At 42.5% G+C, this 13,995-nt stretch overlaps 1 pseudogene; it reads left to right on the top strand.

The window, feature by feature from the left end:
• Nucleotides 1–7,430: 7,430 nt before the first annotated feature.
• On the top strand, nt 7,431–10,538 carry LOC101135103 (phosducin-like protein 3; annotated as a pseudogene).
• Nucleotides 10,539–13,995: the final 3,457 nt, after the last annotated feature.

Below are 13,995 nucleotides of genomic sequence, written 5' to 3'. Positions count from 1 at the left end.
TATAGTCCTTTGGGTATATACCCAGTAATGGGATTGCTGGGTCAAATGGTTTTTCTAGTTCTAGATCCCTGAGGAATCACCACACTGACTTCCACAATGGTTGAACTAGTTTACAGTCCCACCAACAGTGTAAAAGTGTTCCTGTTTCTCCACATCCTCTCCAGCACCTGTTGTTTCCTGACTTTTTAATGATTGCCATTCTAACTGGTGTGAGATGGTATCTTATTGTGGTTTTGATTTGCATTTCTCTGATGGCCAGTGATGATGAGCATTTTTTCATGTGTCATTTGGCTACATAAATGTCTTCTTTTGAGAAGTGTCTGTTCATATCCTTTGCCCGCTTTTTGATGGGGTTGTTTGTTTTTTTCTTGTAAATTTGTTTGTGTTCATTGTAGATTCTGGATATTAGCCCTTTGTCAGATGAGTAGGTTGTGAAAATTTTGTCCCATTTTGTAGGTTGCCTGTTCACTCTGATGGTAGTTTCTTTTGCTGTGCAGAAGCTCTTTAGTTTAATTAGATCCCATTTGTCAATTTTGGCTTTTGTTGCCATTGCTTTTGGTGTTTTAGACATGAAGTCCTTGCCCATGCCTATGTCCTGAATGGTAATGCCTAGGTTTTCTTCTAGGGTTTTTATGGTTTTAGGTCTAACATTTAAGTCTTTAGTCCATCTTGAGTTAATTTTTGTATAAGGTGTAAGGAAGGGATCCAGTTTCAGCTTTCTACATATGGCTAGCCAGTTTTCCCAGCACCATTTATTAAATAGGGAATCCTTTCCCCATTGCTTGTTTTTCTCAGGTTTGTCAAAGATCAGATAGTTGTAGATATGCGGAGTTATTTCTGAGGGCTCTGTTCTGTTCCATTGATCTATATCTCTGTTTTGGTACCAGTACCATGCTGTTTTGGTTACTGTAGCCTTGTAGTATGGTTTGAAGTCAGGTAACGTGATGCCTCCAGCTTTGTTCTTTTGGCTTAGGATTGACTTGGCGATTCGGGCTCTTTTTTGGTTCCATATGAACTTTAAAGTAGTTTTTTCCAATTCTGTGAAGAATGTCATTGGTAGCTTGATGGGGATGGCATTGAATCTATAAATGACCTTGGGCAGTATGGCCATTTTCACGATATTGATTCTTCCTACCCATGAGCATGGAATGTTCTTCCATTTCTTTGTATCCTCTTTTATTTCATTGAGCAGTGGTTTGTAGTTCTCCTTGAAGAGGTCCTTCACGTCCCTTGTAAGTTGGATTCCTAGGTATTTTATTCTCTTTGAAGCAATTGTGAGTGGGAGTTCACTCATGATTTGGTTTTCTGTTTGGCTGTTATTGGTGTATAAGAATGCTTGTGATTTTTGCACATTGATTTTGTATCCTGAGACTTTGCTGAAGTTGCTTATCAGCTTAAGGAGATTTGGGGCTGAGACAATGGGGTTTTCTAGATATACAATCATGTCATCTGCAAACAGGGAAAATTTGACTTCCTCTTTTCCTAATTAAATACCCTTTATTTCCTTCTCCTGCCTAATGGCCCTGGCCAGAACTTCCAACACTCTGTTGAATAGGAGTGGTGAGAGAGGGCATCCCTGTCTTGTGCCAGTTTTCAAAGGGAATGCTTCCAGTTTTTGCCCATTCAGTATGATATTGGCTGTGGGTTTGTCATAGATAGCTCTTATTATTTTGAGATATGTCCCATCAATACCTAATTTATTGAGAGTTTTTAGCATGAAGTGTTGTTGAATTTTGTCAAAGGCTTTTTCTGCATCTACTGAGATAATCATGTGGTTTTTGTCTTTGGTTCTGTTTATATGCTGGATTACATTTATTGATTTGCTTATATTGAACTGGCCTTGCATCCCAGGGATGAAGCCCACTTGATCATGGTGGATAAGCTTTTTGATGTGCTGCTGGATTTGGTTTGCCAGTATTTTATTGAGGATTTTTGCATCAATGTTCATCAAGGATATTGGTCTAAAATTCTCTTTTTTGGTTGTGTCTCTGCCCGGCTTTGGTATCAGAATGATGCTGGTCTCATAAAATGAGTTAGGGAGGATTCCCTCTTTTTCTGTTGATTGGAATAGTTTCAGAAGGAATGGTACCAGTTCCTCCTTGTACCTCTGGTAGAATTCGGCTGTGAATCCATCTGGTCCTGGACTCTTTTTGGTTGGTAAGCTATTGATTATTGTCACAATTTCAGATCCTGTTATTGGTCTATTCAGAGATTCAACTTCTTCCTGGTTTAGTCTTGGGAGAGTGTATGTGTCGAGGAATGTATCCATTTCTTCTAGATTTTCTAGTTTATTTGTGTAGAGGTGTTTATAGTATTCTCTGATGGTAGTTTGTATTTCTGTGGGATCGGTGGTGATATCCCCTTTATAATTTTTTATTGCGTCTATTTGATTCTTCTCTCTTTTTTTCTTTATTAGTCTTGCTAGCGGTCTATCAATTTTGTTGATCCTTTCAAAAAACCAGCTCCTGGATTCATTAATTTTTTGAAGAGTTTTTTTTTGTCTCTATTTCCTTCAGTTCTGCTCTGATTTTAGTTATTTCTTGCCTTCTGCTAGCTTTTGAATGTGTTTGCTTTTGCTTTTCTAGTTCTTTTAATTGTGATGTTAGGGTGTCAATTTTGGATCTTTCCTGCTTTGTCTTGTGGGCATTTAGTGGTATAAATTTCCCTCTACACACTGCTTTGAATGTGTCCCAGAGATTCTGGTATGTTTTGTCTTTGTTCTTGTTGGTTTCAAAGAACATCTTTATTTCTGCCTTCATTTTGTTATGTACCCAGTAGTCATTCAGGAGCAGGTTGTTCAGTTTCCATGTAGTTGAGCAGTTTTGAGTGAGTTTCTTAATCCTGAGTTCTAGTTCGTTTGCACTGTGGTCTGAGAGACAGTTTGTTATAATTTCTGTTCTTTTACATTTGCTGAGGAGAGCTTTACTTCCAACTATGTGGTCAATTTTGGAATAGGTGTGGTGTGGTGCTGAAAAGAATGTATATTCTGTTGATTTGGGGTGGAGAGTTCTGTAGATGTCTGTTAGGTCTGCTTGGTGCAGAGCTGAGTTCAATTCCTGGGTATCCTTGTTAACTTTCTGTCTCATTGATCTGTCTAATGTTGACAGTGGGGTGTTAAAGTCTCCCATTATTATTGTGTGGGAGTCTGAGTCTCTTTGTAGGTCTCTAAGGACTTGCTTTATGAATCTGGGTGCTCCTTTATTGGGTGCATATATATTTAGGATAGTTAGCTCTTCTTGCTGAATTGATCCCTTTACCATTATGTAATGGCCTTCTTTGTCTCTTTTGATCTTTGTTGGTTTAAAGTCTGTTTTATCAGAGACTAGGATTGCAACCCCTGCCTTTTTTTGTTTTCCATTTGCTTGGTAGATCTTCCTCCATCCTTTTATTTTGAGCCTATGTGTGTCTCTGCATGTGAGATGGGTTTCCTGAATACAGCACACTGATGGATCTTGACTCTTTATCCAATTTGCCAGTCTGTGTCTTTTAATTGGAGCATTTAGTCCATTTACATTTAAAGTTAATATTGTTATGTGTGAATTTGATCCTGTCATTATGGTGTTAGCTGGTTATTTTGCTCGTTAGTTGATGCAGTTTCTTCCTAGTCTCGATGGTCTTTACATTTTGGCATGATTTTGCAGCGGCTGGTACCGGTTGTTCCTTTCATGTTTAGTGCTTCCTTCAGGAGCTCTTTTAGGGCAGGCCTGGTGGTGACAAAATCTCTCAGCATTTGCTTGTCTGTAAAGTATTTTATTTCTCCTTCACTTATGAAGCTTAGTTTGGCTGGATATGAAATTCTGGGTTGAAAATTCTTTTCTTTAAGAATGTTGAATATTGGCCCCCACTCTCTTCTGGCTTGTAGAGTTTCTGCCGAGAGATCAGCTGTTAGTCTGATGGGCTTCCCTTTGTGGGTAACCTGACCTTTCTCTGTGGCTGCCCTTAACCTTTTTTCCTTCATTTCAACTTTGGTGAATCTGACAATTATGTGTCTTGGAGTTGCTCTTCTCGAGGAGTATCTTTGTGGCGTTTTCTGTATTTCCTGAATCTGAATGTTGGCCTGCCTTGCTAGCTTGGGGAAGTTCTCCTGGATAATATCCTGCAGAGTGTTTTCCAACTTGGTTCCATTCTCCCTGTCACTTTCAGGTACACCAATCAGACGTAGATTTGCTCTTTTCACATAGTCCCATATTTCTTGGAGGCTTTGTTCGTTTCTTTTTATTCTTTTTTCTCTAAACTTCCCTTCTTGCTTCATTTCATTCATTTCATCTTCCATGACTGAAACCGTTTCTTCCAGTTGATCGCATCGGCTCCTGAGGCTTCTGCATTCTTCACGTAGTTCTCGAGCCTTGGCTTTCAGCTCCTTTAAGCACTTCTCTGTATTGGTTATTCTAGTTATACATTTGTCTAAGTTTTTTTCAAAGTTTTCAACTTCTTTGCCTTTGGTTTGAATTTCCTCCTGTAACTCGGAGTAGTTTGATCGTCTGAAGCCTTCTTCTCTCAACTCATCAAAGTCATTCTCTGTCCAGCTTTGTTCCACTGCTGGTGAGGAACTGTGTTCCTTTGGAGGAGGAGAGGCACTCGGCTTTTTAGAGTTTCCAGTTTTTCTGCTGTTTTTTCCCCATCTTTGTGGTTTTATCTACTTTTGGTCTTTGATGATGGTGATGTACAGATGGGTTTTTGGTGTGGATGTCCTTTCTGTTTGTTAGTTTTCCTTCTAACAGATAGGACCCTCAGCTGCAGGTCTGTTGGAGTTTGCTAGAGGTCCACTCCAGACCTGTTTGCCTGGGTATCAGCAGTGGTGGCTGTAGAACACTGGATCTTGGTGAACCGCAAATGCTGCTGCCTGATCGTTCCTCTGGAAGTTTTGTCTCAGAGGAGTACCCGGCCGTGTGAGCTGTCAGTCTGCCCCTACTGGGGGGTGCCTCCCAGTTAGGCTGGTCAAGGGTCAAGGACCCACTTGAGGAGGCAGTCTGCCCATTCTCAGATCTCCAGCTGCGTGCTGGGAGAACCACTGCTCTCTTCAAAGCTGTCAGACAGGGACATTTAAGTCTGCAGAGGTTACTCCTGTCTTTTTGTTTGTCTGTGCCCTGCCCCCAGAGGTGGAGCCTACAGAGGCAGGCAAGCCTCCTTGAGCTGTGGTGGGCTCCACCCAGTTCGAGCTTCCCGGCTGCTTTGTTTACCTAAGCAAGCCTGGGCAATGGTGGGCGCCCCTCCCCCAGCCTTGCTGCCGCCTTGCAGTTTGATCTCAGGCTGCTGTGCTAGCAATCAGCGAGACTCCATGGGTGTAGGACCCTCCGAGCCAGGTGCGGGATATAATCTCCTGGTGCGCCGTTTCCTAAGCCTGTCGGAAAAGCGCAGTATTGGGGTGGGAGTGACCCGATTTTCCAGGTGCCGTCTGTCACCCCTTTCCTTGACCAGGAAAGGGAACTCCCTGATCCCTTGCGCTTCCTGAGTGAGGCAATGCCTTGCCCTGCTTCGGCTCACGCACGGTGCGCTGCACCCACTCTCTGGCACTCCCTAGTGAGATGAACCCGGTACCTCAGATGGAAATGCAGAAATCACCCATCTTCTGCGTCGCTCACGCTGGGAGCTGTAGACCCGAGCTGTTCCTATTCAGCCATCTTGGCTCCCCAGCCCGATGTTTTTTTTTTTTTTTGAGATGGAATCTCCCTCTTGTCACCCAGGCTGGAGTGCAATGGCAGGATCTCAGCTCACTGCAATCTCTGCCTCCCAGGTTCAAGCACTTCTCCTGCCTCAGCCTCCCCAGTAGCTGGGATTACAGGCATGAGCTACCAACCTGGCTAATTTTTGTATTTTTGAGTAGAAATGAGATTTCACCATCTTGGCCAGGCTGGTCTCAAACTCCTGACCTCATGATCCATCCGCCTCGCCGCCCAAAGTGCTGGATTACAGGCGTGAGCCACTGCACCTGGCCCAAGTCTGATGTTTCTTTGTTGATTTTTTGTCTGGGAGATCTGTCCAGTACATGACCCATGTACTCTCTCAAGACCATGCTTAAGTGCTAGATATAGAAAAAGGAATGAGACATCTGTGCCATCAAGGAATTAAAGGACTAGTTGGGAAGGCAAATATGTAAATGAGTAAATACATCAAATTGTGTGAAGATGATCAGTTCCATCTGGAGAGATGGAGGAAAGCTTGACTGAAATGGTGACACTCTTGTTTAGTATTGAAAAATTAACAGGAGTTCTCCAGATGGATAAAGATGAGAGGGGCGTTTTAAGCAGAGGAAAACCTGGGCACAAACGTGTGGCAGTATGTGGAACAACATATGCTATCTAATTGGGGAACTGCAAATAGTGTGTTATGCTAGTTTTGTAGGCTGAAAGGAATTGAGGGCAAGAGGTGAAGTAGATACTTAGACATAGGAGCTAGATTATGAAAGACTTCATATACTATCAAAAGTAGTTTTGTTTTTTTTTTTCTAGCAGGGCATGGGGAACCAATGAGGAATTTAAAATAATAGGCCGGGCACGGTGGCTCACGCCCGTAATCCCAGCACTTTGGGAGGCTGAGGCGGGTAGATCACGAAGTCAGGAGATCGAGACAATCCTGGCTAACAAGGTGAAACCCCATCTCTACTAAAAATACAAAAAATTAGCTGGATGTGGTGGCTGGTGCCTGTAGTCTCAGCTACTTGGGAGGCTGAGGCAGGAGAATGGCATGAACCTGGGAGGTGGAGCTTGCAGTGAGCACAGATCCCGCCACTGCACTCCAGCCTGGGTGACAGAGCAAGACTCCATCTCAAAAAAAAAAAAAAAGTAGGCTACTTGGGCATATTTGGGCTTTTTTTTTCGTTTTTGAGACGGAGTCTTGCACTGTCGCCCAGGCAGGGGTGCAGTGGCACGATCTCGGCTCACTATAACCTCCATCTCCTGGATTCAAGTGATTCTCTTGCCTCGGCCTCCTGAGTAGCTAGGACCCAGGCGCCCACCACCATGCCCGGCTAATTTCTGTATTTTTAGTAGAGACAGGGTTTCACCATATTAGCCAGGCTGGTCTTGAACTCCTGACCTTGTGATCCACCTGCCTCGGCCTACCAAAGTGCTAGGATTACAGGCGTGAGCCACCTCGCCCAGCCTATTTGGTTGAAGATTTAGAAAGATTATTTTGTTGTCTGTGTAGCAGATGGGTTGAATGAGGGCCAGAATGGATACAGGGTTATCATTGGGGAAACTATTGAAGAAAACAAAGCCAGGGAAGATAATATAAATTAGAGTAGTAACATCTAGAATGGATAGGAAGGGATGGATTCAAGAGATAATTACTTATTTAGGAGACAGAGTCTCCCTCTCTTACCCAGGCTGGAGTGCAGTGGTGTGATCATGGCTCATTGGAGCCTCGACCTCTTGGCCCAAACAGTCTTCCTACCTCAGCCTCCTGAGTAGCTGGGACCACAGGCATGTGCCACCATGCCTGGCTAATTTTTTTGTTTTTGTAGAGACAGGGTCTCCCTTTGTTGCCCAGGCTGGTCTTGAACTCCTGGGCTCAAGCAGCCCTCCCTCCATGGCCTCCCAAAATGCTGGAGTTATAGATGTGAGACACTGTGCCTGGCCACAAGAGATATTTAGGGTTTGAATTGTTAGGATTGATTGGTGGGTAGAGTGGTTCTTAGATGTGTGGGTTTGGATGATTGAGTGTATCATTCAGGCTTAGATGAGGAGATGGAGTGCAGAAGACATACTAGGTTTTAGGGAGTAGTTAAAGCCACAAGGGTGAATGAGATCATCCAGTGAAACCATGTAGAGTGAAGAGACAAGAGGTCATGAGAGAGAACATGAGACTGGATTAAAAGTCACATTTAAGGCTGGGCGTGGTGGCTCATGCCTGTAATCCCAGCACTTTGGGAGGCTGAGGCGGGCGGATTGTGTGAGGTCAGGAGTTCGAGACCAGCCTGGCTAACGTTGTGAAACCTGTCTCTACTAAAAATACAAAAATTAGTTGGTCGTGGTGGCACATGCCTGTAGTCCCAGCTACTTGGGAGGCTGAGGCAGGAGAATCTTTTGAACCCGAGAGGTGGAGGTTGCAGTGAGCTGAGATCGTGCCACTGCACTCCAACCTATGCAACAGAGCAAGATTGTGTCTCAAAAAAAAAAAGTCACATTTAAGTGACACAGTGGAATAAAGTCCACAAAAGGAGACAAAGAAAAGAAGAGGAAAATCAATAGAGTATCAAGTTTTTATAGGAGCAGAGGAGGAGAGTTTTAAAAAAGAGTGTTCCTGTGGATAGGCTAAATAAAAAGGATTTAAAGTGTCTATTAGGGGGCACAGCTGGCTTCAGCAATTGGAAACAAGATGCAGGACCCCAACGCAGACACTGAATGGAGTGACATCTTACACAAAAAGGGCATCTTAAAGTCTGAAAGAAGTGGAAGAGGAGGCAGAAGATGAGCAGCGCATCCTCCAGCAGTCAGTCGTGACAACATAGGAAGATATGACTTTGGAAGAGCTGGAGGATCATGAAGACAAGTTTAATGAGGAGGATGAATGTGCTATTGAAATGTACAGACAGCAGAGACTGGCTGAGTGGAAAGCAACTAAATTGAAGAATAAATTTGAAGAAGTTTTGGAGATCTCAGGGAAGGATTATGTTTAAGAAGTTACCAAAGCCAATGAGGGGTTGTGGGTCGTCTTGCACCTTTACAAACAAGGAATTCCCCTCTGTGCCCTGATAAATCAGCACCTCAGTGGAGTTGCCAGGAAGTTTCCTGATGTCAAATTTATCAAAGCCATTTCAACAACCTGCATACCCAGTTATCCTGATAGGAATCTGCCCATTATATTTGTTTACCTGGAAGGAGATATCAAGGCTCAGTTTATTGGTCCTCTGGTGTTTGGCGGCATGAACCTGACAAGAGATGAGTTGGAGTGAAAACTGTCTGAATCTGGAGCAATTAAGACGGACCTGGAGGAAAACTCTAAGAAGCCAGTTGAAGATGTATTGCTGTCCTCAGTGCAATGCTCTGTCCCCATGAAGAGGGACAGTGATTCTGAGGGTGACTGAGGCTGCAGCTGCTATCACTTTCCTGTGACAAATTGTCTGGATTTTTTAAAAAAGGAAAAAGTAAGAATGAATTCTTCTGGTTTTTAGTTTTGTACAAATTATGTTTCAAATCTTTACATTTTAGAAATAATCATTGCTGGGCTGGGCACGGTGGCTCACGCCTGTAATCCCAGTGCTTTGGGAGGCTGAGGCAGGCGGATCACCTGAAGTTGGGAGTTCGATACCAGCCTGACCAACATGGAGAAACCCTGTCTCCACTAAAAATACAAAAATAGCCGGGCGTGGTGGTGCATGCCTGTAATCCCAGTTACTCAGGAGGCTGAGGCAAGAGAATCACTTGAACCTGGGAGGCGGAGGTTGCAGTGAGCTGAATCACGCCATTGCATGCCAGCCTGGGCAACAAAGAGCAAAACTCCGTCTCAAAAAAAAAAAAAAAAAAAAGGTAGAAATAATCATTGCTGGAAATTCTGTTAAATATTTTGGAACTCTTTTTTAAATTATAGTATTTCCTTTAAAAAAAAAATAAAACCAGCTATTGGTATGGCACATGTGTATTTTCCTTATTTATATTTTAAGTAAGCCATAAAACCTAGTCACTATTTTTTGACATATAACTATAAAAAGAATATTTAGTTTTAAATAAATGTGAATAAATTAAAAAAATAAGGTGTCTATTAGGATTGGCAATTAGAAAGTCATTGATGACCTTAGGTAGAGCAGTTTTAGTAGATTGAAAGTAAGAATTGAAAGTAAGTAAGGGTCAGTAATTTTTTTCTTTTAAAAGAATGTGGCTGTGAAAGGAAGGCGAAAGGGCAGTAATTAGAGGGAAATGTAGGGTTGAAGGAGAGGTTTTAATGTTTGTTATCAAAAGATGTTGAGGATGTTTACAGACCGTAAAAGGGAAAGGTTGAAAAGACAGAGGACACAGGCACTTAGAGTATGTTGTAAAGTAGATTGTTTCAAAATTAATTAACGTATATATTGGGAAGTAAACCAGTTAAGTAGACTATGAATGTTTGGGATATATGTTTGTTGTGACTTATTAGAACAGCAATCACCAACATATAGAATACTCAAACTCAATTTTAGAAGTCATAGGAAACTAAGAGATTTTCTAGACCAGTTTCTTTATTAAACATATGAGGAAATTGAGACCTGTGTTTGTACTTTTGCCTTTTGAGTTATTAATTTTATTCAAAATTATTTATGTATTTATTTGTTTGTTTTTGAGCTGGAGTCTCACTCTGTTCCCCAGGCTGGAGTGCGGTGGTGCGATCTCGGCTCACTGCAACCTCCGCCTCCCGGGTTCAAGTAATTTTCCTGTCTCAGCCTTCCGAGTAGCTGGGATTACAGGTGCGTGCCACGACACCCGGCTAATTTTTTTGTGTATTTTAGTAGAGACAGGATTTCACCATGTTGCCCAGGCTGGTCTCAAACTCCTGAGCTTAGGCAGTCCACCCGCCTCGGCCTCCCGAAGTGCTAGGATTACTGGCGTGAGCCACCGCTTCCAGCCTCAGCTGTGTCTTTAATGTATAAGCTTGTCAGAGCTTTTCTTTTCTATCTTTCTTTTTTTTTTTTGAGATGGAGTCTCACTCTGTCGCCCAGGCTGGAGTGCAGTGGCAGGATCCTGACCTTGTGATCCACCCACCTCTACTTCCCAAAGTGCTGGGATTACAGGCGTGAGCCACCGCACCTGGCCAAGCTTTTCTTTTTATAAAAATAATTTTTAAAAGACACAGTAAGGTAGAGTAGGGCTGCAGAGAGGACGTCATGGAGTTATGTCATAAATTCACACAACAGTCAGGTGATTTGATATAGTTCACCTTTTTAGTTGGCAGCTTTAAATTAGGTCATTTCATGGTTCTATTTGTCCTTTTGGCATTTCTTTAATGACAAGTGTCATTATATATATATATTTTGTTTTTTTTTCTTTTTTGTTTTTTTTTTTTTGAGATGGATTTTCACTCTTGTTGCCCAGGCTGGAGTGCAGTGGCATGATTTTGGCTCACTGCAACCTCTGCCTCCTGGGTTCAAGTGATTCTTCTGTACCTCAGCCTCCCAAGTAGTTGGGAGTACAGGCGCCTGCCACCAAGTCCAGCTAATTTTTTTTTTTTTTTTTTTGGTATTTTTTAGTAGAGATGGGGTTTCCTCATGTTGGCCAGGCTGGCCTTGAACTCCTGACCTCAGGTGATCCACCCGCCTTATTCTCTCAAATTTCTGGGATTACAGGTGTGAGCCACTGCATCTGGCCAGGAAAATAATTTTGAAGTCAGCCTTTTCCATTTTTGGGTGGCGGGTGGCAGGGAGTGGGGGTGGGCGGGGGTGGGTCCTCAATCAGATACTTAATGTAACAACAAAGAAACAAATTCTTCCTTGACTATCCAGGACGATTATTCCAGATGACCTTCCTTTAGATTTAAATAGCTACTAATGTTCAGTGTAAAAGAATTGAGAAACTGAGTGCAGTGACCTGTAATCCCAGATGCTTGGGAGGTTGAGGAGGAGGGATCACCTGAGGCCAGGAGTTAGAGACCAGCCTGGACAACATAGCAAGACCCCATCTCAAAAACAAAACAAAGACTGGGCACGGTGGCTCATGCCTGTAATCCCAGCACTTTGGGAGGACAAGGGGGAGGATTGTTTGAGCTCAGGAGTTCAAGACCAGTCTGGGCAGCATACTGAGGCTCTATCTCTAAGCTAAACAAAACAAAAAAAGAATTGATAAAATGTTTTGCCAAGTCTGATGACGTACAACATTTTTTGTTTGTTTGCTTGGGAGTGGAACCTTTGGGTCTGCCTCTGCATTGCAGTACTATCTCCCCACTTGCCAACACTCATCCCAGGTTTATGCTTTTCTTAAGAGGTGTTCAACAATTTAATACCTACTAGTTCAGCTTTTTCATTGAAGAGGGGGTAATAATTATACCTTACAGAGTGCTTTCTTTTTTGATTTTCATAACAAATAAAGGGTTGGAACAGATATTTTTATTATCCTCATTTAAGAAGAGAAGAAAACAGGTAGAAGCTAAGCAAGTTTTCTAATGCCACACCATGCTAAAAGATTGTAAATTCCCATGGAAAGACTTATTCTGACAAAATTATCAATGGTTAGTGTATTTTTTATGAAATTAAAAATGAAATTATAAGCCTGGGAAATGTTATTGAGGAATGTCTAAAATTCTATTGCTTAGCTCTGTTAAGTAGCTGTAGAGTATTAGTCCCTAATTAATAAACCAAATAAGTAAGATATGCTATTTATTGAGTTGGAAGTTTTAATATAGAGTATTGCTAAGCACTTTTAAATCCTTTGTTAAAAATAAAATTGGTTAGATGCAGAAAAGGCTCTTGATGGCCGGGCACGGTGGCTCACGCCTGTAATCCCAGCACTTCTGGAGGCCAAGGCGGGCAGATCACAAGGTCAAGAGATCGAGACCATCCTGGCCAACATGGTGAAACCCCATCTCTACTAAAAATATAAAAATTAGGTGGGCGTGGTGGTGTTTCTGTAGTCCCAGCTACTTGAGAGGCTGAGACTGGAGAATCGCTTGAACCTGGGAGGCAGAGGCTGCAGTGAGCCGAGATTGCGCCACTGCACTCCAGCCTGGGGACAGAGTGAGACTCCGTCTCAAAAAAAAAAAAAAAACAAAAAGGCTTTTGATAAAATTCAATATCCTGGTTGGGTGCAGTGGCTGATGCCTATAATCCCAGCACTTTGGGAGGCCAAGACGGGTGGATCACTTGAGGTCAGGAGTTCAAGACCAGCCTGGCCAACATGGTGAAACCCCATCTCTACTAAAAATACAGTATTAGCCGGGCTTGGTGGCAGGCACCTGTAATCCCAGTTACTTGGGAGGCTGAGGCAGGAGAATTGCTTGAACCTGGGAGGTGGAGGTTTCAGTGAGCCAAGATCATGCCACTGCACTCCAGCCTGGGTGACAGAGCGAGACTCTGTCTCAAAAAAAAAAAAAACAAAACAAAACAAAACCCAAAAAACAGCAACAAAAAAGCCTCTCAGTAAACTAGGTATTGAAGGAACATACCTTAAAATAATAAGAGCCGTCTATAACCAACCCACAGCCAACCTCATACTGAATGGGCAGGAGCTGGAAGCATTCCCTTGAAAACTGGCACAAGACAAGGATGCCCTTTTTCACTACTCCTATTCAGCACAGTATTGGAAGTCCTGGCCAGGGAGATCAGGGAAGAGAAAGAAAGGGCATCCAGATGGGAAGAAAAGAAGTAAAACTATCATCCCTGTTGGCAGATGACATGATTCTATATCTAGAAAACCTCATAGTCTTGGCCCAAAAGCTCCTTCAGCTGATAGCTTCAGCAAAGTTTCAGGATACAGAATAAACACAGAAATCACTAGCATTCCTAGACACTGACAGCAGCCAAGCTGAGAGCCAAATTAGAAACGCAATCCCATTCACAATTGGCACAAAAAGAATAAAGTGTTAATACCTAGGAATACAGTTAACCAGGGAGGTGAAAGATCTCTACAATGAGAATTACAAAATATTGCTCAAAGAAATCAGAGATGACACAAACAAATGGAAAAACATTCCATGATTATGGATAGGAAGAATCAATATCATTAAAATGGCCATACTGTCCAAAGCAACTTACAGATTCAATGATATTCCTATCAAACTATCAATGGCATTCTACACAGAACTAGAAAAAAATATTTTAAAATTCATATGGAACCAGAAAAGAGCCCCAAAGCCAAGGGCATCCTAAGGAAAAAGAACAAAGCTGGAGGCATCATATTACCCCACTCAAACTATACTACAGTGCTACAGTAACCAAAACAGCATGGTACTAACACAAAACAGACATGTAAACCAATGGAACAGAATAGAGAGCCCAGAAATAAGGTCCGTACCTACAACCATCTCATCTTCGACAAAAGCTGACAAAAACTAGCAATGGGGAAAGGACTGCCTATTCAATAAATGGTGCTGGGA

Source organism: Gorilla gorilla, chromosome 1, assembly GCF_029281585.2.
Source record: "Gorilla gorilla gorilla isolate KB3781 chromosome 1, NHGRI_mGorGor1-v2.1_pri, whole genome shotgun sequence".
NCBI lineage: Eukaryota > Metazoa > Chordata > Mammalia > Primates > Hominidae > Gorilla > Gorilla gorilla.
Note: the sequence above shows the minus strand (reverse complement) of the source record. Positions and strands in the feature narration are given on the sequence as shown.